This window comes from Triturus cristatus, chromosome 1_2, assembly GCF_964204655.1.
Source record: "Triturus cristatus chromosome 1_2, aTriCri1.1, whole genome shotgun sequence".
In the NCBI taxonomy this organism is placed as follows: domain Eukaryota; kingdom Metazoa; phylum Chordata; class Amphibia; order Caudata; family Salamandridae; genus Triturus; species Triturus cristatus.
In genome coordinates, this window is record NC_140580.1 from 741,816,204 (window position 1) to 741,843,265 (window position 27,062).

Sequence of the window (27,062 nt, forward strand, 5' to 3'; positions counted from 1 at the left end):
CGCGTCCTAAGATGTAGTACTTTGGCTAACACTAGCAGACTAACAATACAGATCAGAATCATGAGCATTATTACAATACCATATATAATGAAAGGAGCAATCATACTATTAATGACAGTGGTATACGGCCACACTCCTTTTACAATAATCTAATACATTATTATTATTAGACTATTAGAAGGTCTCTTAGGCTAACAGGGGGGACCCCATACCGTAAAGATCAGCTTAGTAGAATCACATCAAAGGATCAGCTCTCACAGCATACACCAGCTCTTCTTGTTCGAATGTAAAACCAAACTGTTCTGCAATATTAAAGACGCTCGTCCTTCAAACATTGGCAGCTGTATGCATGATATGTCTAACAAGTGTCTACGACCAATCTAAACACAACACTCTGTACCTTCTAGTGACCCAGACGCGTTCTTTGCATGATGTACAGACCAAGGGCACATTTCACGGTTAAGAATGTATAACAACCGTTTGTTATTCTGTAGGGCAAAGACGAGTCAGCATTTTACAAAATGAATAACACATAACAACAGTGTCGTGTGCAGCGCAGCAGAAACAACAAGCTTGCTTGTTCACTATGATCTTGTTTATGCTAACTTAGTGTTGTAAATAGGGCGTGGCTTAGTCCATCTCACAAAACTTGTAATATGCTTGACGTTGCCACAGGAGCACCACCATCATATTGTGGGCCTCAGACCACTGCAAGACCGCCAGGGATCCCTGGCAGGGACAGCGATCCTATGGCAGTTCAACTGCCAAATTCCTAAGACATCTGTCGGACCGCTAGTTCAGCAGTGCCTGATGGGCCACTGTAGTCATAATCAGGCCCTATGACTCTTCCAAATCACTTGAAGCTTGCTCAATTAGCAAAATCCTTTCCCCCTGACATTCTACTTTAGACATTCATTAAAACTGGCTTTTTTCCCAAAGGGCAGCTTCACTTATCAACTCTGTTGTATGATTGTTGTCACCTGTGCTCCTGGCAAGTGTCTAGAACTGTAACAAACAACTAACATGAAACTCCAGAGTTATAAAAATGCATAGCTGCTGGTGCTTAAAAGCAAAGGCCATGGACATAATGGTGATCCCAACGTTGTGATATTAGTATTGCTTATAGATAAGTACAGACCATGTCTACATGAATTTCCTGGCCACAAAGACAAACAAAAACAGAACAAACACCAAGCATTTAAACCAGTATCTATAATACCTTTCAAATGCCACTTCAATACTGTTAGAACTGGGGGTCTCTATATGGCAGAGGAAGGTACCTTTGGCCAAATAGGGACCCTTGCTTTTAAGTCAGGGAAAGGTGATTACACTACTGGATAACCCCTGCTGACCCCCTTGGTAGCTTGGCCCAAGCAGACAGGCTTATCTCATAGGCAGTGTGTAAAGCAGTTGTGAACACATACAGCAATACAGTGAAAACACTACAGATGGACACCACACAGGTCTTATAAAAATAAGTATTCTTTATATAGACTTATCACAAGACCATAAACGACCAAAAATCCAAAATACTGTCATCAATAATAATTCTTCAAGATGGTAGAAAATAGGTTATTCTCTTAAAAGCAGTCTTTAGCAACAGATAACCCCCAACTGGAGTTATCACGACGTCAAGGTCAAAGAAATACCAAAGTACAGTGCCGAACGCGAGGTGCGTGGCGTCGGGCCCAGAGTCAAAACAGACCTACAAAGAACAGTACCTTGGAAAAGCGAGAACAAAGACAGCTCACGGCTTCGGGGAGGTGCGGCATCGTTGGCGCGTTGCAGCGTCGGTTCCTTGCTTCGGGGGAGGTAATGAGTCAGGAATTGGATGCTTGAGAGGGCAGGGGAGGTGTTGGTTCCTGACCGGAGAGTAGGTGACGTCAAGATGGCACCGAAACCACAGTTCCGTACGATGTCACGATGTTGATGGATTCTTGACCACCCAAGTTGACGATCGGCTCTGCGATGATGTCGGCTTTGGAGTCAATGCGGCACAGCAGCAGGTGTCGGCCCGGTGTCACAAGTCGGAGCAGTGCTCACGGCTATGGCAGGCTTACGATGTCATTCGCTGGCGTAGATGTGGCACGGCGGCCGGCGCTGAGTCTACGTTGCAAGTCGGAGCAGCGCTCACGGATTCGATGCAGGAGATGGCGTCGCTCGCTGGGATTGCAAAATTCCTTCTGTAGCAGCTTCCACCTCACGCATATGCCGCCCATTACACCATATCTCATGCAGTGCTCAATGCCTCGTTCATTATACAGGTCCCGATTTGCCATTTCATCTATATCAGTTACTGGCCATGTTCATACGTATCAACAGCGTTTTTACTTACATACTAGACCTATTACAGCCACATTGCTTGCGCTCCTACCGGCTGCCTCTCTCCGCCAACTAACGGATATACATTTCTTTTTTTTTTTATCCATACCCGTCCCTTATGCTCCATGTATCGGACTCAGAACGCGCCCCACCTAACCGCGCTCCACGCCTTATACATTAATTACCACTAGCTGGCTCCCTTTCCTGCACCTTCGCATATCGCACTCGGGACCCATCACAACCAGCCTCTGCCTCGTACCATAATACATTTTTTATAGCCTCCCGGCTCTAAAAAAAAATTTCACTCCGTGCACCAATTTCCTCCCGCTTTCATTTTGTGTATCACGGTTACAAACACATCCCTCTTCTATTCTCATTAGGCAACACGCCTATCAGCTACTTTCGGAATAGGGCTCTTAGCTCACTTAGGCCGCTATATGGTTCTTAAACCCAGATTTTACACTGTATGGCGCTTTCTTACCTCGCGGCTCACCACTGCACAATTAACAACACAATGATAATACGATGTTCTTTCTCACCAGATTCTGCAGCACACTAGCCCTTATCAAGGAGGCCCTTGCAGCTGTTTTGTTCATGATCACTACAACTCAGACGCCATAAATCATTTTGGTATGTACTACATCTTTGACTAGCATACACCATGCATAGACCAGTTCCTCCTTTCTCACCCCTCGCCAACCCAACCTAATCAGTCACTTACACTTTACTGCCCGCCATATATGGCACTCCGTATCAAACCAGTGGGTGGGTTACTGCGGGTTGGGGCACGCTTTGTAGCCTATCTACATCTTACGTTCAAGGTATAATTATTGGGAACAAATATGTCCCTCTGTTTTAACATATTGTAATATATAATATAAGATCATACATAGTATCCATCCATGCTACAACTGTTAGGATACTGTATGTATTTATTAAGCTTTTTTCCTTGCTTATTTACCTCTAGATATACTATGCTTATAAAACAAATGTAGCTTATCCATTTTATCATTAGGCACGAATGCAGCTTAACCAGTTTTACTATCAGGCTCCGGAAGTTACTTGTTTACTATACCAATTTTGTATCCACAATACTTAATTTATTCCCTCTCCCCTCCCCTTTATCTCATTTCTCAATCCTCTCTGACCACCTTTCACACTCAACCCCACCCTCACCGCTCCCCCTTTTCCATACTCACTTCTATGTTACCTCAGTCTTGTGCCATGTATTTTTGCATTTTATACATGCTTGTCTGTATACACACATTTATGTACTCTATATTGAAATTTGCAGCCCTGAAGAAGTTCATTGTTATGAACAAAACGCGTTGGCCGAAATTTTCTACATTTGGATCTTCACAATAAAAGACTGTCTAAAAGACAAATTGCAATAGACTGTGATATTTAATGGAAACAACTCCCTTCACATTTAACAGGTGGTGCACCACTCCAACTTTGGGCTCAGCAGCTAGAACAGCAATTTCCAGATGCAGGAAAACAGAAGGGGTGATGTCTGGTATCCCTGCGACTTCAGTCAGGAGGCAAGCTCAAATCAAGCCCTTGGAGTAATATTCTTCAAGATGATGAAAGTCCTTTAAAAGTTCCTATTGACACATAATACACAAGCTAGCAGAGGCAGGCTGGAAGGTAGGTAAGAAAATACCTGCTTTCTAAAAGTGGTATTTTCAAACACAGAATGTTCAAACCAACTTTACTAAAAGATGTATTTTATCATTCTGAGTTCAGGCATACTAAACTCGAATTTCTACCATGTTCCCTGGGTCAGTTAGGATTATAAGGGGTTATAATCAAACTGCCCATTCTGGCCTATATGGACTGGTATCCTTACAATAGTGAAAAACGAAAAATAGTGAATGGCTGTGATTCACTATTAGGACATGCCACACAAACACCAGGGCATGTCCTATCTTATACTTACAATGCACCCTGACCTTGGGCCTACCTTAGGGGTGTCTGATATGAAGAAAAGGGAAGGTTTAGCAACTGGTAAGTGGGTGCACTTATCAAGTCAGCATGGCAGTAGTAGACTGCACACAGGCTCTGCAATGGCAGGCCTTCGACACACTTTACAGGCTGCTTCTGTTGGTGTCACAATCAGTGTTGCAAGCCCACCAGAAGCATTTGATTTCAAGCCCTGGGCACACATGGTGCACTGTACTAGGGTCTGACAAGTAAATCAAATAACCCAATCATGGAGTCACTAATCAATACATCAATTTAACATAGGGAGCACTTGCACTGTTGCACTGAATAGCAGTGGCACAGTGCCCAAAGCATCTAAAACCAGGGAGCCGCTCGCTGGCGTGGACACAGGAGAACTCTGTCCCTCTTTTAGAATTTAACCATTGAGGAGTTTTAACCACGATACCTTGTGTGCTGTACTTGGAGCCCGTTTCCTGCTGGGACTGCGAGGACCAGGGTGCGCTGCTGTGCAACCGGATTGAGCGCACCTGGGCACTCTTCCCGGCTCCTCCCGGCTCCTCCTCCTCCTCTCCTCCTCTCTCGCCTACATAACGCCTCGCGGCCCCCGCTTCGCGGGAGCCGCTCGCTGGCGTGGACACAGGAGATCTCTGTCCCTCTTTTAGAATTTAACCATTGAGGAGTTTTAACCACGATACCTTGTGTGCTGTACTTGGAGCCCGTTTCCTGCTGGGACTGCGAAGACCAGGGTGCGCTGCTGTGCAACCGGATTGAGCGCACCTGGGCACTCTTCCCGGCTCCTCCTCCTCCTCTCTCGCCTACATAACGCCTCGCGGCCCCCGCTTCGCGGGAGCCGCTCGCTGGCGTGGACACAGGAGAACTCTGTCCCTCTTTTAGAATTTAACCATTGAGGAGTTTTAACCACGATACCTTGTGTGCTGTACTTGGAGCCCGTTTCCTGCTGGGACTGCGAGGACCAGGGTGCGCTGCTGTGCAACCGGATTGAGCGCACCTGGGCACTCTTCCCGGCTCCTCCTCCTCCTCTCTCGCCTACATAACGCCTCGCGGCCCCCGCTTCGCGGGGGCCGCTCGCTGGCGTGGACACAGGAGAACTCTGTCCCTCTTTTAGAATTTAACCATTGAGGAGTTTTAACCATGATACCTTGTGTGCTGTACTTGAAGCCCGTTTCCTGCTGGGACTGCGAGGACCAGGGTGCGCTGCTGTGCAACCGGATTGAGCGCACCTGGGCACTCTTCCCGGCTCCTCCTCCTCCTCTCTCGCCAACATAACGCCTCGCGGCCCCCGCTTCGCGGGAGCCGCTCGCTGGCGTGGACACAGGAGAACTCTGTCCCTCTTTTAGAATTTAACCATTGAGGAGTTTTAACCACGATACCTTGTGTGCTGTACTTGGAGCCCGTTTCCTGCTGGGACTGCGAGGACCAGGGTGCGCTGCTGTGCAACCGGATTGAGCGCACCTGGGCACTCTTCCCGGCTCCTCCTCCTCCTCTCTCGCCTACATAACGCCTCGCGGCCCCCACTTCGTGGGAGCCGCTCGCTGGCGTGGACACAGGAGAACTCTGTCCCTCTTTTAGAATTTAACCATTGAGGAGTTTTAACCACGATACCTTGTGTGCTGTACTTGGAGCCCGTTTCCTGCTGGGACTGCGAGGACCAGGGTGCGCTGCTGTGCAACCGGATTGAGCGCACCTGGGCACTCTTCCCGGCTCCTCCTCTTCCTATTTAATTCCCGCGCCTACTACCGCATTGCGGGACGCGTTGCGGGGCGTAGTCCGGGGCGAAGCCCGGGCAAAGGGCGGGCCCGTTTAAGCCCGTTCAAGCACGGACAAGACCGGACTGGGCCCTGTCCCTTTCATCCACTTTGTCGCCCTGCACAAGGAAGTAAGTCATTATGGATACACGAGGTAAACTAACGAAATCACAACCGATAGTATCTGGAACACTGGATAATTTTATTATCAGGGCGATCTCTGTAATCCAAGGTGAATTGAACTTACTAGAAAGGCGTCTATCTGATGGAATTGCCAGTACACGTAGGTCATCTCTGGGCTTAATCGCATCTGTAGGCTCTCCTACAAACCTCGATGACTCACAAGCAGCATTGATGGATAGTATTGATCGTACAATTGAATCTGTATTATGTGACCTAAGAGCTAGTTCCCCCTCATGTAGAGATACTCTTCAACCAATCCCTGAGGGTACGGATCATATTATGCAATCTCGGTTGCCGGATCAGATGCCAAATCGAGCACAGTATACTGAGGAGGGTGCTGTTCCAAAAAGAAAACGTGTGGGGGCCAATAAGAGAGGGAAAAAACCTAGACTCGATGGACCCCACACTAGTATTGCTAAAGCACCTATTCCAACATGTACTAGGCCTGCCCAAGTTAACAGCGGCATTCCCAAATCATCATTAGAAGAAACTGTATTGACGTCTAACACACCTATACATGTCTCTGATTGTGATTCAGAACCCGATGAGGCCTCCTGCCGATATAATGATATTGTAAAAACTGCTATCAAGGGTCTTCTTACTTCATTGTCTGCTAGGTTTGATGTAATTGACACTAGGCTTAAGGAAATAGAAAGGGCCGTTACAGCCCCGGCAAATGTATCAGTGCGCAGAGCTAAACCGTGTGCTGTATGTGAAGCAAGAAAAGCGGACTCACATTCTTCTTCCCTTTCTGCTCCCTTGGGCTCTTCAAACCTACTCCAAAGGAAGGAAATCCTTCCACTTGGACCTAGTGATTCTATGTCAAATATACCAGAACCTATTTTAACTACTTCTCTGCTGGTATCCCCTGCCTTACAACATGCATCCTACGTGCCTACTCAATGCCAATCACAATCCCAAACTAAGAACATAGTCACAGCACCCAACCCACAACATGCAGATTCGGACCAAAATAACAAGGATCCAAGAGCCAATACTAATTCAAATATGGCCATTACAAAAAGGAGGAATATAATCAATCTCCCACCAGAAGCCTCACCTTATGTCGTTGTTCTAACAGGGGTGCCGGAACTTGTTAATTCATCGCTTGAATCCTATGCATCTTTAAAAAACAAAGCCATTAATTGGCTCAACAAGCATAGGCCTCTCCCTCCAAATGTAAGGTCACAGGTTTTAATGGTCAGAAGGGTTCCTTGGCTCGGTAGCACCACAAAGAACATTAAGGGTGACTGTATTTTGGTCAATTTCAGCAACCGCTTAACAGCTCCCTATATTCTTAATTGGTCTGGTGGTAATAGTATTTCTCTTATCAATCCTTTGCCTCTGTCTTTCTTCTATCCCCCAATCCACACTCTTTCCCAGGATGACACGGATGATAATTGGTTCAAAGTTGGGGGCAACGGGGTCAGAGGCAGGCCTAGGCGCGTCCATTTCGATGAGCCTTTGTTTTCTGGCTATTCAACTTTTAACAGGTATGCCTGTCTCGAGGATGTCGATTGACTTCCCCAGGAGGGCTCTACTTCTGTTTCACCTCCTTCAGTGCCTCCACCTTCTAATTGCCATCCCATCCCTCCTGTTCTTACTCCTGCTCCTACCACCACTCCTACTTCTCCGAATTTGGGCGAGTCTCCTGCTTGTAAAATTCTTGCAGCTCCTTCCAATTGCACAATAAAACATAAAGTGCTGTCATGGAATATAGCCGGTCTACCCAGTAAACTTGACTGCCCCATTTGGGGCTCCTTTATAGATCTCCATCAAATTTGTTGTTTTCAAGAAACCTGGGCAAGACAAGATTACCACCGACTCGGCTATGCCTCCTATTCAATTCCGGCGGTGTGGGCCGGACGTGGCCGCCCCTCTGGCGGTCTGACTATTTGGGTTGCCACTCACTTAGGATGTACTGTTACTAAATTTGAAACTGGGTCTGATGATATTCTATGCTTAATATTGGATTGGGGCTTAGTTAATAAACTGGCGGTGATTAATGTATACGCCAGATCCGTGAATTTTTGTGCGGAATCCCGGGTGATTGAGGCCCTTTCGAATGTTTTAACTGGAATACCTGATCACACAACGCTTCTTATAGCTGGTGATTTTAATTCTCATTTTGAACCACTGGAGGGTTTGGCGGACCAAATAAACTTGGAAGAGGACGAAATCTGGAACATTCCCCAGGTTTCTGGTCCAATGGCCAGGGCCTGGACACCCTTGGCTATCCAGATTACCTCCTTGACAATGGTCCACTCTATCAGGGCTTGTAATGGTCGAACTATTCTGGATAACCCCCCTAAGCCCACATTTAATAAATCAGGTAGAGAGGCCAGGCTTGATTATATTTTTGTTCAAGCCAAGGACTGGAATAGAGTCCTTGATTTTCAAGTAATTCCAAGGGGGGAGAGCGACCATAATCCACTTATATTGGATGTTTCCTTATCTGGTTTGTCCCCTCTAGTTTTAGCGTCACCACCTAATTCGGAGCCATCGGACTCAGCTATTCTTTCCAATAATAAGCGGAGAATTAAATGGACTAAAATGGTTCGCAATGATAAAGAAATATCCCAAGTTTATGCCGCAGTCGCCTCGGTTTAAAACAATATAGCAGAGTTCCTAGAACAGTATTCCCCCCCAAATTATCACGAGAAACTGGCAACTGCCCATCAGGAATTGTTTCTTATGCTGTCTGGGTTATTTAACCCTATTATTCCCTGTAAAAAGGGATTTGTCAATCAGCCTAACTGGTACAATAAGACCTGCAGATCGGCAAAGAGCAATCTGCTCGGTGCTATAAAGGACAAAGCCTCCAAGGCTGATATCCAACATAAGAGACAGATTTATAGATCCCTGATACATTTTGCTAAATTGGAATGGGCTTCTGAAAATTGGGAGAATTTAACCTCTGCCCTAAAATTAAGAGATTCGAGGAGATTTTGGTTGATTGTATCCACCGGGACAACCGAACCTCCCGCAATTGTAATTAATAACATTGCCCCAGAAGCCTGGGAAACCCACTTTAGCACTCTTTATAGGGCCCCGTCGTTTGCCCCTGCGAGCCCACTACACGCAGTACCAACCTGGGACCACCTAATTTTTACGTTAGCTGAAATCCAGCTTGCCATTTCCCAACTTCCTGCTGGGAAAGCACCAGGATTGGATGGGGTACCAGGTGACTTGTATAAACATGAACCTAGTGTATGGGCACCATATCTTACATTACTGTTCAATGCCATCCTCGACGGCTTGCCTATTCCCCCTACTTGGCTAGGCGCCGAAGTTGTGCCTATCTTTAAAAAAGGATCTCCACTGCTGCCAGGGAATTACAGGCCTATTAGCTTGATAGATGTTGCACAAAAACTTTTCTCGAGGCTGATCCTGAATCGTATTATGGATTGGGTTGAGTCATCTGAGATCTTGAGCAACTATCAAGCTGGCTTTCGAAAGAGCGTTTCCACAACTGACCAGATCTTTAGGCTGTGCATGCTCTATTGGAAAACAGTAAAGATAGAGGGGGGTCCCTCTATACAGTTTTTGTCGATCTCCGCGCGGCTTTCGACCTAGTTCCCCGCATAAAATTATGGTCCGTGCTACAAGATTTAGGCCTTCCAGGGCCTCTCTTGCACATACTGGTGCGTCTCCATACTAATAATTATGCGAGGGTAAGATGTGGGAGAGGTGGCAGCCTTTCAGCTAGTTTTCCTGTTGAAAGGGGGGTAAGGCAGGGGTGTGTCCTGGCGCCCACCCTGTTTTGCCTTTATGTAAATGGTCTCATTTCTCACTTAAATGACGTACCCAATAGAGATGCTCCACGTCTTGCGGGTACTGGCATATCGGCCATTATGTTTGCCGATGATACGTTGCTTCTAGCCAAGACCCCTATGGGGCTACAACGTGTCTTGGATGGTTTTGTATCCTTTTGTAGTGATCGGGGGTTGGAGATCAATACGGCTAAAACTAAATTTATGATCTTCAACCCCCCTAGGTCCCTCCGACCTAATCCTACCATAAATGGAACCAGCTTAGAAAGAGTCCACACTTTCGAGTATTTGGGTCTAACATTAAATGAGAAAATGACCTGGTCTCATCATCAGATCAAATCAAATTTAAAGTTAAATCAAAGGGTAGGGGGAATCCTGAAACTATGGAACCAATCTATGACCCATCCGATTGGTCCGCCTCTAGAAATTTATAAAATGCAGGCTCGTGGGGCTTTAATTTATGGCGGCGAACTCTGGGGCATTGATTGCGCCCCTGAGATTGTCGCTACGGAGAACAAGTTCTTACAGAACCTGTCTGCCCTTCCATCTAGCACGCCGCTACTTCCCCTTAGGCTCGATATGGGACTAAGACCGATAAGGGAGGAACTCGGAGTGAAGCCTTTAACTTTTTGGAGGCGTCTCTGGACAACCCCTGAACTTTTGAGTTATCGCTCTGAACTTATGGAACTCTATCTCCATCCAGCCCTGGGTAAAATCCCATGGCTGAATTATGTCAAAAATGAACTTGCTAAGCTGGGTTTACAGACCCATTGGACAAAACCCTTAGAGACCTGTGCGACCATACCCCGTAAAGAACTTGTTGCTCTTTACCACAATTCTAAGCTCTCGGCAACCCTTGCAACTGAGAACTTGGGATCAATGACCGCTACTTTTTTAATCACTAAGGATCACTATACATTGGAAACCGTCCTGAATGACATTAATCCTGTCGCCCTGAGAAAACTATTTTTACAATGGCGATATAATGCACTACCAGTTAGAGCACTCACCAGTAGGTGGCACCCGCCTACCGCAAAAAAATTGTCCTACATGCTCTAGTGAGCTGGAGGACGATATTCACTTAATGTTTTTTTGCCCTATATACACTAAATCTAGGAAGAAATGGATTGTTCCCATTTGTAGGAGCTGGGGATTTAGACGACATTTAGATGCATATAGGCTGCTGAAAAGTGATTTATCTCCTTCTACCGTTTTTGCTATTAGCAAGTACTTAGCAGCAATATGGTATATCAGAAGAATTCACCTGCCAAAATGAAATGTAAATTGTCTATCCTTGGCTAGGACTATGTTCCAATTCACTTTTTGTAATTGTATTCTCCCCAGTTTATAGTGTATTTTTTATCTATGAACGATTTCTTTCTTTAAGATAATCTGTGTGATTCAAATGTATTTGTATGTTTTCTTTTATGATTCATCGAATCGAAATAAAGATTTAAAGAAAGGAAGAAAGATCTAAAACCAGCAAACAGATCAAAAACAGAGGAGGCATGCAGAAAAAATGGAGGGGAGACTCACTCCAATGGTACCAGGTCTAACAAATACTGTAAACAATGGAATCCTCCTGCTCGCGTATGCACTACTGATTCCCACAATCTGTCTTATGTATTGGTAGATTGGTCTCTGGAACAAACATCAGTTGTCAATGCTATCCTATGGTTCTATTTACCAATCACATTGATTTCCAATCAAGTTCACAGACCTCCAAGGTGTTTTCATCTTAGCAGGTTTCTAGAGGACATTTTATGCTTTTTTTTATAAAAAAGTTCTTTGTTAAAATTTGAATTGTCCAGTTCTGCTCATTTTTATTTTTTCAGCAATTTTCTAGGCTCACAACATTCTCTGTCATACCATTGTTTGGAGTTTAACTACTTCCAGGTGACAGTCTATTTTTCTGGGCATAGAATTTAAATAGAAGTAAAAATCTGCTTTGTTAAATTCCTATAAAGGCCTTCATATTGAGCTTGTGATACTATTTTCCCAGGTTTATCTATTTGATCCCGACAGGCATGAATTTGTTCTATTCTCTCTAAGATTGCCCGCATTTGCATTTGCTGCTTATGGCAAACTTTGACTAACAACTTTTCATCATGCAAATGACCAGTCACTCTGCTTGACTCTTCAGTTTCTGAAACAAAAGGAAATCAGTCGTTGTCACCATAATGAAGAAAGAGTGAAGTGATTTATGTGATTTAAATATTAAAGAGTTTATTAAAATTACAATTTAAACATTGCAATATATAACATACAGGTCTGTCAGCTGAGGCAACATTATTTTAAAGTTTGATCATTAGATACTACAAGTTCAACTATCAACATTAAGTCTACTCTAGGTACAAAACACTTCCAAGTTCCTGACAATAATTTTTACGCAAAGATACATTTAAGAAGGATATACGTTGACTTACATTTTTATATCACACCAGAATATAACAGATATACAATTACATGTCACAAAATGTCTAATAATGGCCATAAAACAGATAATTTTAGCCATAGCAGCCTAGGAAGTCACCCCAAATGTGTTGAAATGCATGGGTATATCTCACATTTTGAGCAGAATTCCATTGGTGAGGGCCACTTGTAACATGTCTATAATCTGGGATTCTTTTTTCAAATATCACATAGAGTTCCATTTTGTTGATGTTATATTTTCCCACCATTAGGCTCAGGATAATTTATAGTCTTGACACGTAAGCCATCCTAACACGTCAGTGAAGAGAATAATTGACTTGGATAATTGAATGCGAAGAGAATTTGTCAACTTTCTGTCAGCTTTTCCCATCCACCACAGCCTTCCACTGTACACAAACTAATGCACTAGATTGGCATTTGAACAGTTTGCTTGCCAATCAATAAAGTATAATAAGACTTTATTGATTGATTAATTAAAACCATTACAATTTAAAACACATTTGATCCATTTGTAAAAAAAGACTAGTGAATAAAAAATACAGAACTAGTGAATTGTAGAAAACCCTCAAAAGCATTGTAGGCAGATAATGTTTAGCAAGGAAGCCAGGTTATGATCGGCTGTTATTGAATGTCTGGGGTACTGTTATTGAGCCTGCGCACTGAATGCCACCATGCTGGGGTGAGGGACATTAGGCGACACTGGTGTCTCCCAACAGTTTGCCTAGTTGACAAATTTAGTAAGCCCAATTTTCAGCTTGGTGTTGTCTGGATTTAAGGCAGCTATTATGGCCTGGTGGCATGATCTAACTCCTAACCTGATCCATTCTTCACGCAATAATGATCGTCTGACTGTAAGCATAGCGGGTGCATACACACACTATGTGTTCCAATGTTTCAGAGTGATAACCGCAAATCCTGCATTTGATTCTATTGCCGGAACTGCGCCATTCTGGAAGGTTCTTTAAAAATGGCCAGTCACCCATCCTCAGAGCTAAAAACCTTTGTTTCCAATAAAGTGCGAATGTGCTTGATAAATATGGTGAATCGACGCCTGGTTTGAAATTGGAAATTACTGCCCAAGCGTGTTTCCTTTTTGACAATGTTGCCCTGTCTGAATGAAAAGACCACAGTCTTATGCTCTTCTTGATGGCAACCTTTAGCGTCGGCTGAGGGGGGCTTGTTCCCCAGAGTTCCTTGACTCTGAGTAAATGTAAACTTTGATGCAGGTGTTGCCGATACTTCTGGCTGGTGTTTTTTTTTTATATTTCCTGCCAAAGTCTGGCCTCCATGGAGCCATTCCGGGCGTGGCGCAGTCTGTTGCAAAACTTTATAAACGCGCTGGCCTCTACGCCATGATGGTCAAGTAGGCCCAGTTCAAGTCGAACTTGGGCTGGCAAAGCTGATTTTGGCAGGTGGACCGTGCGTTTAAAGATTTTGATTGTTAGTTTGTTTAATAAAATGCTCATTGTGCCCTTCGTAATCTCATGCCCATACGACAGAGAGTTGATTATCTTCGCCTTCATCACTTCCAGCATTGGGGTTAGGCTAGGGCCGAGTAGCTGTTTTGACCGTTTCGCGGCGGCGGCCTCTAACAACAAAACTTTGGTCCGTAATGCTTCTTTCTGCTTGGCGAATGAACATTTGGGGTCGAGAAAGATTCCCAGATATTTGTAATAAGATGTTGATTCGATCTTTGCATTATTGAAATACCACCTTCTGCGTGACCTCTTTTGCTTCCCAAAAGAAATAGTTTTTGTTTTTTGCAACTTCAACTCTAAAGAGTTTCTTGTAGTATAAGGAAGCAGTTAATCAAGTAGCCTCCATAGGCCCACTTTTGTGTGGCTTAGCAACATCAAGTAATCGGCATACAGCAGGTTGCTAATGCGGGTTCCGTCTAGTTGAGGGGGGTGGCAGTTAACACTATCAAGTGATGGGGATAAGTCATTATAAACTTGCCAATCAATAAAACCTGGCATAGCAATTCAGAATTCCAAAGAGACAACATACATTTGTATCAGACAGTTGAAGAAATTACATATTTGAGCTTCCTTCCCAATCCTGCCTGTGATTCACTAATAGTTGAATACTGTAATTTGCTATGCTTTTATAAATCGTGGAGGTCAAAGGATATCTTGAGGGCGGTTGGTAAAAGGCAGACTGTTATAACTCATTGTGCAATAATCCTCCAGAATCTCTCAAATTTGGTAAAAGCTGTAAGACAGTGTTGGAGTAGACTTTAATTTGCTTTCTCATCTGGATGTAAATTGATACTTGTTTATAAAGTCATAAATGGAGTGAAAATCTGGTTTTCGTTTACTAACCTCTTAACTGTGATTATATTTAGAAGCATCCATTCAATTCAGTCATGGCTTTTGTTTCTCAATTTGAATGTGAAGGTTTTCTCATAATGGTGTTCTGAAGGATAAATATAGATTTTGCTTGTTCCCATCAAGTAGGTGAAATACACATCTAGTGAAAAACTTGATGTCTGTTTTGGTGTGTTGACTTGAATATTTCTCAATTTAGCAACAATTTGAGGCTTTTGTCATTTATACCTTCTTTCTCTATGAGTGCCTGCCTGGGAGTGTCAGACGCATTGTTCATAATCACTGCTGAGCTTATGACAGTATGAATGCTTGGTGGTATTTATTCAGCTGGGAAATCCAAATCCTCTTTTTGAAAATGGGATTTCCACATTACATATGCTAAATATGGCTTTCTTCTTAGGTGAATATATAAATGATTTCATTATTTTTTCAAAACAAGTGTATATGATTTTTACACACAGTGCTAAATGTGGAAGGCTGTCCATTATTTTAGATAAAACATTCATCTTTAGGAAAGTCCATTAAACTATTAAAGAAGACTTTCAACATCTGCAAGGTCTGCATCTAAGTGTATGGGAAAGGATGAATGCAATAAATATTATCAATGAAATTCTTGATAAGTCAAAAAAGTTCTATTGACATATGTGTGTAATCAATAAGGGTATTAGAACAATCTCCATATTAATTTACTGTTTGTTCCAATGAAAACTGACTGTTTATTTGAATGCACTTGTTCTGCATAAATAGTGGGCCCAACTAGACAACCAAAATAGATTGTTAGTTCTCTTCTAAAATTGTATCATCATCAAGATTATCTTATAGCAATTCTTCATGCATTGAATCTAAACATCTAAACTGAACCCTCAAAGTAAGGTCACCTTTGTCAATAATTATGGTCTAAGGGTCCCAGTAACAAAAATGGTCTAACCCAAAAGAAATGTTGCTGGTATGGTGTTCCAGTGCTCATGAAAATTATCTGCCGTCTACATATTAATAAATGCTATAGACAGTTTTTATGTCAAAGATCACACTTCATGCAATTAACCAGTCAGAATCAGAATCAGAAAAAACTTTATTCGATTTTAGGCAAATAAAATCACAAAAGCAGACATAAACAGATTAAAAAAAACAATTAAACATTATTAGCTCCAAAATACAAAGATTCCATGTATTCTATAAGTTCATCCATGTAAAAGAAGAAGAGAAGTGGTCATAATGTAAGTTATATAATAAAGACAAAACAGTCCCTCACATTTTTTATTAATTCCAGCTTTCTAAGGGGGTTGAGCGTTGATACTTTTCCTCACACGGGGGCCGATTCACAGAACTAATCTGAGTCAAAATCCTAAACTTACTACATTTGGTATTCACAGAAGGCATTTAGTAGTAGTAAAGTTAGGATTTTGTCTTAAGTTTGACTTAAGTTTGACTTAAGTTTGACTTAAGACTAATTTAAGACAGACTTAAGACAGACTTAAGACAGACTTAAGACAGACTTATGACAGATTTAAGACAAAATCCTAATTTTACTACTACTAAATGCCTTCTGTGAATACCAAAAGTAGTACGTTTAGGATTTTGTCTCAGATAACTTCTGTGAATCGGGCCCTCTGCGTCTGCTTTTCAAAAAACGAACCACAACCCCAATACAGCAATCACTCTCTATGAGTTGCAGATACAAAAAAGCTGGTTGACATTGCCTCCATCCCCCCAACCTTAAAAGAAGCAAAATCCACCTTGATCTCTCCCTTCTGTAAAATTTGCAGAAAAGAACCACATGTATTGTTGATTGTGGTGACAAATCGTCGCAAGGACAACAACATAAATCTCTGGACCAATTATTCATTTCTGGGTAACTGATTAATCGGTGAAGAATCCCAGATCTAAAACTAGTTAAAACATATCTATCAAAATACCACTTAAACTACGTAAGACGTATGGTTGTATATCATATGTTGTTAAAATCAGTTGATGCTGCACTACTGTTTGTTTATTTATTTCCAAAGCAAATCTAATTGACTCCAAGTGGCTCATAAATATTGTTTTAAACTCCTTCCTAGAGATGGAGTTCATTGTCGCTGGACAATTATAATAATCTGCATGCCCAGGTCCGACACAAACTTTTTTATGTACTTCAGCCAAGTGATCTTGGTAGCATGGTCTAGTTTCATTGAGTCCTTAATTATTTCTTGATTCAGAGCTATGCTACTGGAAGTCCATATTCTATGCCAGAGTAACACTGGTTGGGCTTTAATAACATCTGCAATATATGGAATACCCAGCTCACTATGGCAACTAAAAACAGGAGTACTAGTAGGTACGGCTAAAATAAACGTTAAAAAAGCAATTTCAACATGCTGAATGGGAGATAAATCATAAAAGCCCCACACACCCGCCCCAAAGGTGGCAATGCTCACGCATTTTGCCTGATAAATCTTAAGGACTATCTCAGGAGGCTTTTTTCCCAACTATTAGCAAAATGGACCCCAGCAGCAGTTAACTTACTAAAACTAAGGCTCCTATTTTTCACGGCCCTACTCCAAGAACCAGTACGGTCAAATAAAATACCTAGATACATGAACATATTAGTGGATTCTACCCTACTTCCCCCAAGTGGTAAACTCCTGCATTTCGGTCTCCCTTTCCCACAGGTCATAACATATTTTTTTTGCCGTTCAGTTTTAAACCCAAGTCATCCATAAAAGTAGTATAAGAGGCGAGGGCATTTTGTAAGCCCAACTGAGTACGGGCCATCAGCACTGCGTCGTCTGTGTAGAGTAGGGATTTGTTGATATACAATAGGTCCCTCACCTTTTCCACCAGCACGTGTTCCAAGGTGTTTGTATAACGAGTAAACAAAAATGGCGCCAGGACACACTCCTGTCTGACCCCCTCTCTACTTTAAACGACACAGTACATTCCCCTTTGGGTCCGTATCGAACCTTAGCAGTCGCCCCACTAAACAATTGCCGCAAAAATTGAACCAGAAGTGGGTCAACCTTTAAATCCACCAAAATGTTCCATAATTTGCTGTGTATAACACAGTCAAAAGCGCCTGTAAGGCCTACGAATGCCAAATAAAATTTCCCTGCTTTAGCCTGAGTATATTTCCCTATTAAAATACTAAGATTAAGAACCGACTCCGTAGTTCCTAACCCATGCCTAAAACCATATTGTACATCTCTTAAAATATTAGTTTTCTCTACCAAGGTTTGTAGCTGATCCAGAACAATCTGTCCTGCTACCTTCATCAAAGAATCCAGAAAAGATGTCAGAAGGTAGCAGGCACGATTCTCCCGCTATCCTTTTTTAAAAATCGGTACAATTATTGACTCTGACCAAGTGTTAATAAAACCTTTCGTACAGCATGTTTAAAGAACCTGTGTTATCAGCGGGGTCCAGAGTGCAAGGTTTGATTTAACCAAATCTATTGGCACCCCATCTGGGACGGGTGCCTTCCCACTCCTACTAGCATCCATCGCCCCAATGACCTCCTCTTGTGTAAATTGGAGATCAATAGATGAGAAACCATGGAGACCTCCCCCTTGCTGACTTGTGTCCCTTTCAGTATCTTCCTGTAAATTGTAGACACTTGAGAAAAAATAAACCCATTTCTTCTCATCTATTGCAACCTCTATCGACAGATTATTAGGCCTGCTAAAAAGCGGTGCACTTACCACCTGCCAAAAAGAGGCACTGTCTTTACTCAGAGAGGATTCATAAAGAGTAGCCCATGCATTCTCTTTTAACTGCTTCCTTCGTAATCTTCGTGCTTGGTTATATATCTCCCTGCACTCTCTAATTTCCTCCTTGTCTCTCTCTGGTTTATGTAAAGCTGTCTTTAACTTTGTGTATGCTTTGGTGCAGTTTGTATCGAACCATCCCTAGCTACAAGCATATGTACCCTTGCTTTCCACCCTAGGCAAGTTTTGAATAACTGAAGTTATTTGAGAAAATGCTATTAACATTAGACCTAGGCGGTAAATTCCGTTCTGCTCGTGGAATTTGCGGAATTTGGGTAATTTTGTATTCCGCAGAGAACGCGGAATTGCCAAAAAGTCCGCAATCCGTGGCTTCGCAGAATTTTTTGCTTGTCCGTGCTTTCAAAATGCGTGTTCGCAAGATATTTCCCCCCGAGCACGCAAACAGCGTTCGCAAACAGGAAAAAAGCATTGCGAATGGGCGGAACGAGCAATTCCGCGTCTTCGCGGAACTCTGCGTGCTCGCGGAGATTTTTTACCATTTTGCGGAGCTTTGCGTTGCGCGACTATGCAAATTCCGCCCACCCCTAATTAATATACATTCAGATGGGGTGGTTTGCTCCAAGCACATTAAAATTGGGTTATAGGCCTTAGTTACAATTTGATAAATTAACTCAACTGAGTCACAATTAGACCTTCGCAGGGTGTATCCATTTAGCTTTCCCATTGATATACTCTGGGTCCAAACTATTTGATTATTATATTGTCGCTCTAACATAGTTGGAAGTGTAATTCTGATGCTTAATGGCAAATGATCACTCATGACATTTTTATGGATTTTATAATTTGAGATATAATTAGCATAACAATTAGAGCCTATTATAAAATCTATTGTTGATTCTAGTCCCCTGCCAATAAAAGTGTGCTCAAAATCCACTCTAGGGGAACACAAACAATGGCAAAACCAAGGTCATGTGAAAATAAAATCTCATTTAGTAAGTCCCCCCTATCAGAATGCACAAAATGAAACAGGGGGTCATCATCTTCCATTGTTAGGCGCATTTGCCAAGCCCGCCTAACGGAAATAAGCCGATATTAAAATCACCTCCCCAGATGGTGATCAATTCACAATCCCTGGTTTCCTTTAATTTACACAAATCATTATGAAGCTTCTTCAAAATAACCCCCAATTGTTCCTATGGTGCATTATTGTAAAAGTTAATTAAGGCCAACATATATTTACAATCTGTGTGAATCAGAACTATTTGATAATAGATTTCAGATTTTGGCATTTCAATCTTTAATGCCCCAATCAAATTTGAAACATAAATACAAATTCCTCCCTTGGGTCTCCCATGTGTTGAGTGGACTGCTGGGGTATGATACGTCTTAAAACCGTTTATATGGATTTCGTCCACAACACAAGTTTCCTGTAAACACAGGATGTTAAATTTCTCAATAAAATCCACCCAAATAGAGTTATTCAATTTGTTACGCAGGCCCGCGACATTCCAGAAAAGAACACCGAAACTAACACTCTTTGGTGATCTTAAACGTGAAACAACAAATTCGGTCTGGCCTGAAGGTTCAGACATGAACTGCCCCTCTCTGCTTTAATTCTTGACCTTACCCAGTTTCAGTGCATCACCAGTTATACATCTCCGCCCCAGATCCTGATAATCAGTTAGATGGATTGCCCTCTTGGAAAGAAGACGATGGAGGCGTAATAGTCTTCTTGTAATTTAATCAGGTTTCAACAAATAGGACTACTGGTTCAACAGTGGCACAGCATCCAACAGTGGCACAGCTTCAACTGCCAAAGCTCCCACCCTTCCAGAACCTCCCCACACAGTCCATCTCATGACGCTTGGAATGTACACATACATTCCAGACACAAGAGGGGAAAGCAAGATAGGACAAGAAGGGAAAGGAGAAAAGAGATATAGTAACCCACAACACATCCCCTACCCTTACAATAAAGGATGATTAATCTGCATGCAAAAAATGCAAGGAACAGAACATATGAGATCAAAATCACTTCTTAATAACAAAAGGAAAAATGGCAAGAACAAAGTATACATCTCAAAACAGATGATAATCTTTATGCCAATTCGGCCTACATCTCAACCTCCTACCAGTGCCAAAACTAGGAACACCGGAAGTAGCATTATTGTAGACCGGCTTGGAAACAGATTCACACGTCTGGTCAGATTCACGAGCATCAACCCCAGGTTCCCACTTAACCAACCTGGACATGCTCCATACTTCACCAGAGTCCAAAACAACCACATTCTTCCTGACCTCCTTGATGACAAAGGGCCCCATAAACCGTGGCCGACCCTTTTTCAACAGGCCAGGATTCCTGATCAATACTTCATCCCCTACACACCAGTGTCTAAGGAATGTGGAATTTCTTTGATCAAATCTGCACTTATACTCTCCCTGATAGACTCTCCTTCTTAAGTCTACCTGCTCAGTCATCCTCAAATCATTCACATCCAACTTCAACCAAGCAGGACTCAGCTTGTCATGAGCTTTCCTCCCTCTTAGAATTGAGAAAGGAGAAACAGAAGTCAGCCAATTTGGGGTAGTGCGATGAGCCCACCACGTCTCTCTGAGCATCTTCTTAAGAGAGGATCTAGTTTGCAAAGCCCTCTGGGCACAACATTTAACCAACTTGTTCATGCTTTCCGCAAGACCATTGGCCTGCGGTGAGTACAAAGCTGTCTTGAAATGAATGATGGACAACTCCTTTAAAAATCTGCTCATCTCATGCAAGACAAATTGCACCCGATTATCGATAAAAAGGTATTTGGGGATGCCTTCCCTAGAAAATTCCTCAGAAAGGAATTCAATAACAGTTCGAGTATTGACGACAGACACACATTTAGTGACTACCCATTTAGAGGTGTAGTCAACCAATAACAATACATAACGCTCATCAGGAGGAAATAGCTCAAAAGGCCCAGCAATATCCAAGCCCAACTTGGACCATGGCTCAGAAGGAACATCTACAGGTGAAAGAGGTGCAACCCAAGTCTTTTTGCTCTTGTCACTGTTGGCACATTCCCAGCAGTCTTTTACAGCATCTTCCACCTGTCGATCCATCGTTGGCCACCAGTACCATTCACGTACCCTGGCCTTGGTCAGATTCCTCCCCAAATGCCCCTCGTGTGCCAAATTGATAATCTTCCCCCTAAGCCCTTGAGGAGGTATCACACGATTACCTCTCAGCAGTTTTTCATCAAAGACACTCAATTCATCTCTAACATTAAGAAAAGGTTTCAAGGACTCCGGTACCTCCCTGTCCGCAGGCCAACCCTTGACAGAATACTCCTTGAGCATTTCCAAATCTTTGTCTTCATGAGAATTAAAAGACCACTCATCAGAGCCAACAGCAGATTCATGCACCCATGCCACCAAGGAATTTTCCACTTCCACACCTGATTGCTGCAAAGGCAACCTCGAAAGGCAGTCAGCAATCGCATTCTTTGAACCTTGCACATATTCAACCACAAAATTGAATTCAATTAACCCCTCCATCCAACGCTTGATCCTAGGTGAGATATTATCAGCCTCCCTGCAGGTGAAGATTTGACACAAAGGGCGATGATCAGTTCTAATAACAATAGGTATGCCCCAAAGGTAAAACTTAAAGTGGTGTATTGCCCAGAAAACCGCCGATGCCTCCCACTCAATCACAGAGTAGCGCTCCTCCGCACCTTTGAGTGAACGAGACGCAAAGGCAATTACTCTGGATTCACCATTAACAGCTTGTGATAAAACTGCCCCCAACCCAAGCATGCTAGCATCAGTGCACAACACAGTTTTCCTGCAAGCATCAAAATGCCCTAAAGTCGGCATACAACCAATCTTGCTCTTAATGGAATTGAAGGCAGAAGAACAATCATCAGACCATGAAAACTGCACCCCCTTCTTGAGCAGCAACCTAAGGGGAGAAGAAATTACAGCAAAATTTGGAACAAATTTGTAACAAAACTCCGCAAGTCCTAAAAATGATCGTACCTGATCCTTGTTGATAGGCACTGGAGCTTTCACAATGCTCTCTGCCAGATCCAATTTAGGACTAATCCCTTCAGCAGAGATGGTATGTCCCAAATAACTTACAGAAGACACCCCAAATTTACATTTTTCCTTCTTGATAACTAAACGAGCTTCCTGTAGCCTCAGCAGAACCATCCATAAATGTTCATCATGTTCCTCTTGATCTTTCCCATACACAAGAATGTCGTCCTGGAAGATAAGAACCTTTGACAACCCTTCAAGAACCTTATTCATGACCCTCTGAAAACATGCCGCGGCAGAAGCCAGGCCAAAAGGCATACGAACAAACCTAAAAGCACCCAGAGGTGTCACAAAAGATGTTAAATGTCTCGAGTCTGGATGAAGTAGAACCTGATGGTATGCGGATGACAGATCCATGACACTAAAACACCTAGCATCCTTGATAAGAGCAAGAGTTTCAGAGATGTTGGGCAAAGGCTGTCTGTCAACCCAAATATGCTTATTCAGACCACGCAAGTCCACACACATGCGGATCCCTTTACCACCATCCTTGGGAGCTAAAACGATGGGGGCCAACCATTCAGAACACTCAATTTCTTCAATGACCCCCATGACCAACAATTTATCAAGTTCATGCTTTAAGTGCTCCATCATCAAGTGAGGAACTTTCCTTACTTTGGAAACAAAAGGTTGAGCATTTTCTTTCAATATGATCTTATGTTCAAAGTTCTTAAGTAACCCCAACTCATCACTGAAAACTTTAGGAAAACATGAACTGACATCCTTGTCAGATAACACCTCTTGAGACAAAAGTAGAACTTTCTCAGGAGAATTGGGATTCAAAGTGATCCCCATGTCCCTCTGGTGCCTCCAGCCCAGAAGATTATCACCTCTCTTAGCCACATACACCTTCCCCACAATTTCCCTGTCCTTATATTGAATTTTCCTGACCACATATCCCAAAACATCTATTCTGACACCGCCATAGCCCACAGGATTGATGTCAGGAGGGGATAACTCAATCTTGTCTAGACCAAAAACCGCATCCCAATTGGCATCACCAACCATCGTATAAGGTGAACCAGAATCAGCCAAAACAGGAAATTGTTGACCACCAATCAATACTTCACACACGGGCATGTCTAAGTCATCACCATCCACAAGTCCATTCTCTTTGACACTACATACAAACTTCTTCTCTTCTTCAACATAACTTACAACTTGATTTCCTTTGTACTGGCAAACTCTGGCATAATGGCCCTTCTTGCCACACTTATTACAAATTACAGACCTTGCAAAGCAGTTGGAACTACTGGGAAGATGCCTGTCACTACCACACCTAAAACACTTAAAACCAGGCCTGATATTCTTGAACCCACTCTGTTCAGAATTAGAAGTCTTGTAATTAAAACTAGATTGTTCTGAGTCTTGAAACTTTTTATCCTTATCACCTACACTTCCCTTGAACCCTACCTTATTTTCTTTAGAGTCATCTCTCTTCAAATCATTTTTTTTAATTTCATGAATTGCTTTCTCATCAAGTGAGGCATCATTACTTTTCTCAGGCCTCATCTCTCACACCCACATATTAGTGTTCTCCATACCCTCAACAATAGCTAAGGTTTCTTTAAGATCAGGATTCTTGGCAAGAAGTTTTTGCTGCACCTTCACATCGTTTGTACATCTTACAACTTGATCTCTGATCAAGGAGTCAGTCAGTTGCTCAAACTCACAAGTACAAGCTAACGTCTTCAAAGCAGCCACATAACTGGTAATCCTTTCATGCTTACCCTGAACCCTGCTAAAAAACTTATGACGTTCCAAAACCACATTAATTTTAGATCCAAAGTGCCTTTCAAGCATCATGATGGACATATCATAAATATTCTCAGGCTCACCCTCCCCACGTCCAAGAACAATCTCATCCAATCCATCGTATACATGTCTGCCCTCAACCCCCAAATTATGTAACAATGTGGCTTGCTTGCGTACCGCTGAAAATTTTTCTCCCCCAATGGCTAACAGATAGGAATCAAACAAAGGCTTCCATCTCTTCCACGGCAAGATGGGGTCACCTGATTCCGAAAGAAACTGTGGAGGTTGCGACATACCAGTAGCCATGGTGTGACAAATAAAATAGTCAACTAAAAGCACAGAAATAAAACTTACATGGAAAACTAAACATACAGTTAATTTAACAGATGTACAATAATGTACCAAAATAGATAATTCTGATGACGAAAGTGAGTGTATCACTGACACCCACAAGAAAACAGTACCTCAGCAAGCAATGTTGAACACGACGAAAGGCTAACGTGAAGACATGAGTAGCCTAAGAATCAAGGATGTGGTTCCACAGTTTTATGGAGAAAAAAAAAAAATGCCCATTTAAACTCCACACGAAGAAGTGCACACATCAAGAGCTGAAATAAATACAAAATGAAGGTGTGTGCATCACCGCGCGTGTGCACAACACAAATTGAAGATCTGCAAGAGGTCACAGAGATCACAGAGGTGTGCGTATCACCACGCATGTGTAGAAAGGAGATTCACCCCTCAGCGCGCATGTGCTGAACAAAGGTAAGGATCTGCTATCGAAACGGAGGTGTGCGCATTACCGCGCATGCACAGAGGAAAGATTCACCCTTCAACGCGCATGTACAAAGGATCAGCGACTCGCACAGGAAATCCACTCAGCTCCGAGCCCGCTGCCTCTCACTGATTGCAACGCGCATGCGCCAGCTCCGAGTCCATCCGCGACTCCAAGTCCGCTCCTTGCCGCACAGGAAATCCGCCCCTTAGCTCTGAGTCCGCTGCCTCTCACTGCTCTGAGTCCGCTGCCTCTCACTGCACCCTCTACCTCCGAAGAACAGCGCACGGAGGAAACCACAAGGACACCGCAAATCTCCTCATCATGAGTACCGGCGATCATCGGTAACACACGTTGTCAAGGCAACCAAGGTAAGCGACGACTCGAATAAACTGTCGTTGTCCCATAGGATTCGTTGTCAATCCTTCACTCCTTAAAGCCAGTAGAGACTCCTTGAAATGTGAATAGCAGGATTTCCAGCATGAGGAAGTGTCAACAAACACATTTTAAAATGAAATAATCCTCATATCACACGTCCGGGTTCGATGGGGAAACCAGTGGTCCTGACTCCTGTCCCCACACAGGTACAACTCGTCGCCAGTGGAAAGAAGACGATGGAGGCGTAATAGTCTTCTTGTAATTTAATCAGGTTACAACAAATAGGACCACTGGTTCAACAGTGGCACAGCATCCAACAGTGGCACAGCTTCAACTGCCAAAGCTCCCACCCTTCCAGAACCTCCCCACACAGTCCATCTCATGACGCTTGGAATGTACACATACATTCCAGACACAAGAGGGGAAAGCAAGATAGGACAAGAAGGGAAAGGAGAAAAGAGATATAGTAACCCACAACACCTCTGTTCAATTGTCTGTACATTATGCTGCTTGGTTGGGCTGGGGTCAAGGGTGGTCTGCATGTCTGGTCCCTTTCTAACAAACTCTGGTTTAGTTGGGTTGGTAGACAGTCATTATCATCCAGTGATTGAAGGGGCACAAATCTATTCAAAACCTTAAGATTATAACTTGGGTAATCAGGAGCCTGTCTAGATGAAAAGTTTCCATTTTCCCGTATACTTTGCTTAGGTTGGTAGAAAAAGCCCGATGGAAGGACATTAATACTAGTGTGGGAGATATTTTTATCCTAGGCTCTGCATAGGATTTCCCTTACCAAAGATGGGTTCCAAATGAAAGAACAACACAAGTCTCCTTGGAAAAATGTCCATCTGTTTCCCACCCAGCCAATTCTCCTCACCATCTTGAATTTAAGCCTGGGCGTCGTGCTCCGCTTCGCCCACGGAGTGCACGTAGCGCTGCCTGCTTCGCCGTTTATGGCGTGTGCGTAGCAGGCAGCGCTATGCACACGCCATGGCGAAGCAGAGCTGCCCGCCGCCTGCCCACCCTCATTTTACAATAATTTAAAGAATGTTAAAAGTAAATAAAATACCTTACCTGCAGTGCGACGTCCCGGGGCTCCATCTTCCTGCTTGACGGCAACTTCTTCACACAAATGCGCAGGCGCGGACACCCGCGCATGCGCATTTCTCATGAGAAATGCGCATGCGCGGGCGTCCGCGCATTTGTGTGAAGAAGTTGCCGTCAAGCAGGAAGAGGGAGCCCCGGGACGCTGCACTGCAGGTAAGGTATTTTATTTACTTTTAACATTCTTTAAATTATTTTAAAATGAGGGCGGGCGGCGCGTAGTGGGGCTACGCGGAGCGCGCGAGTGTGCGTAGATTTTGCCACACTACGCGCTGCTCACGTAGCCCCACTACGCCCACTACGCCCAGGGTTACTTGAATTCCTTAAACATAGCACTGGTCAGTCCCGTTCTACTTCCTAACCAGTGTATAGCTTTATTCCGCAACGTAACCCAGCATTAATTTTCCACTTGACAAAGAGCCGGAACATTGGCCAGAATAACAGTGAACGGTGTTGCAGCAGGGGGTAGATTTAAGTTATATGAACTATTTATATTTTCCATATGAGAGAAAGGT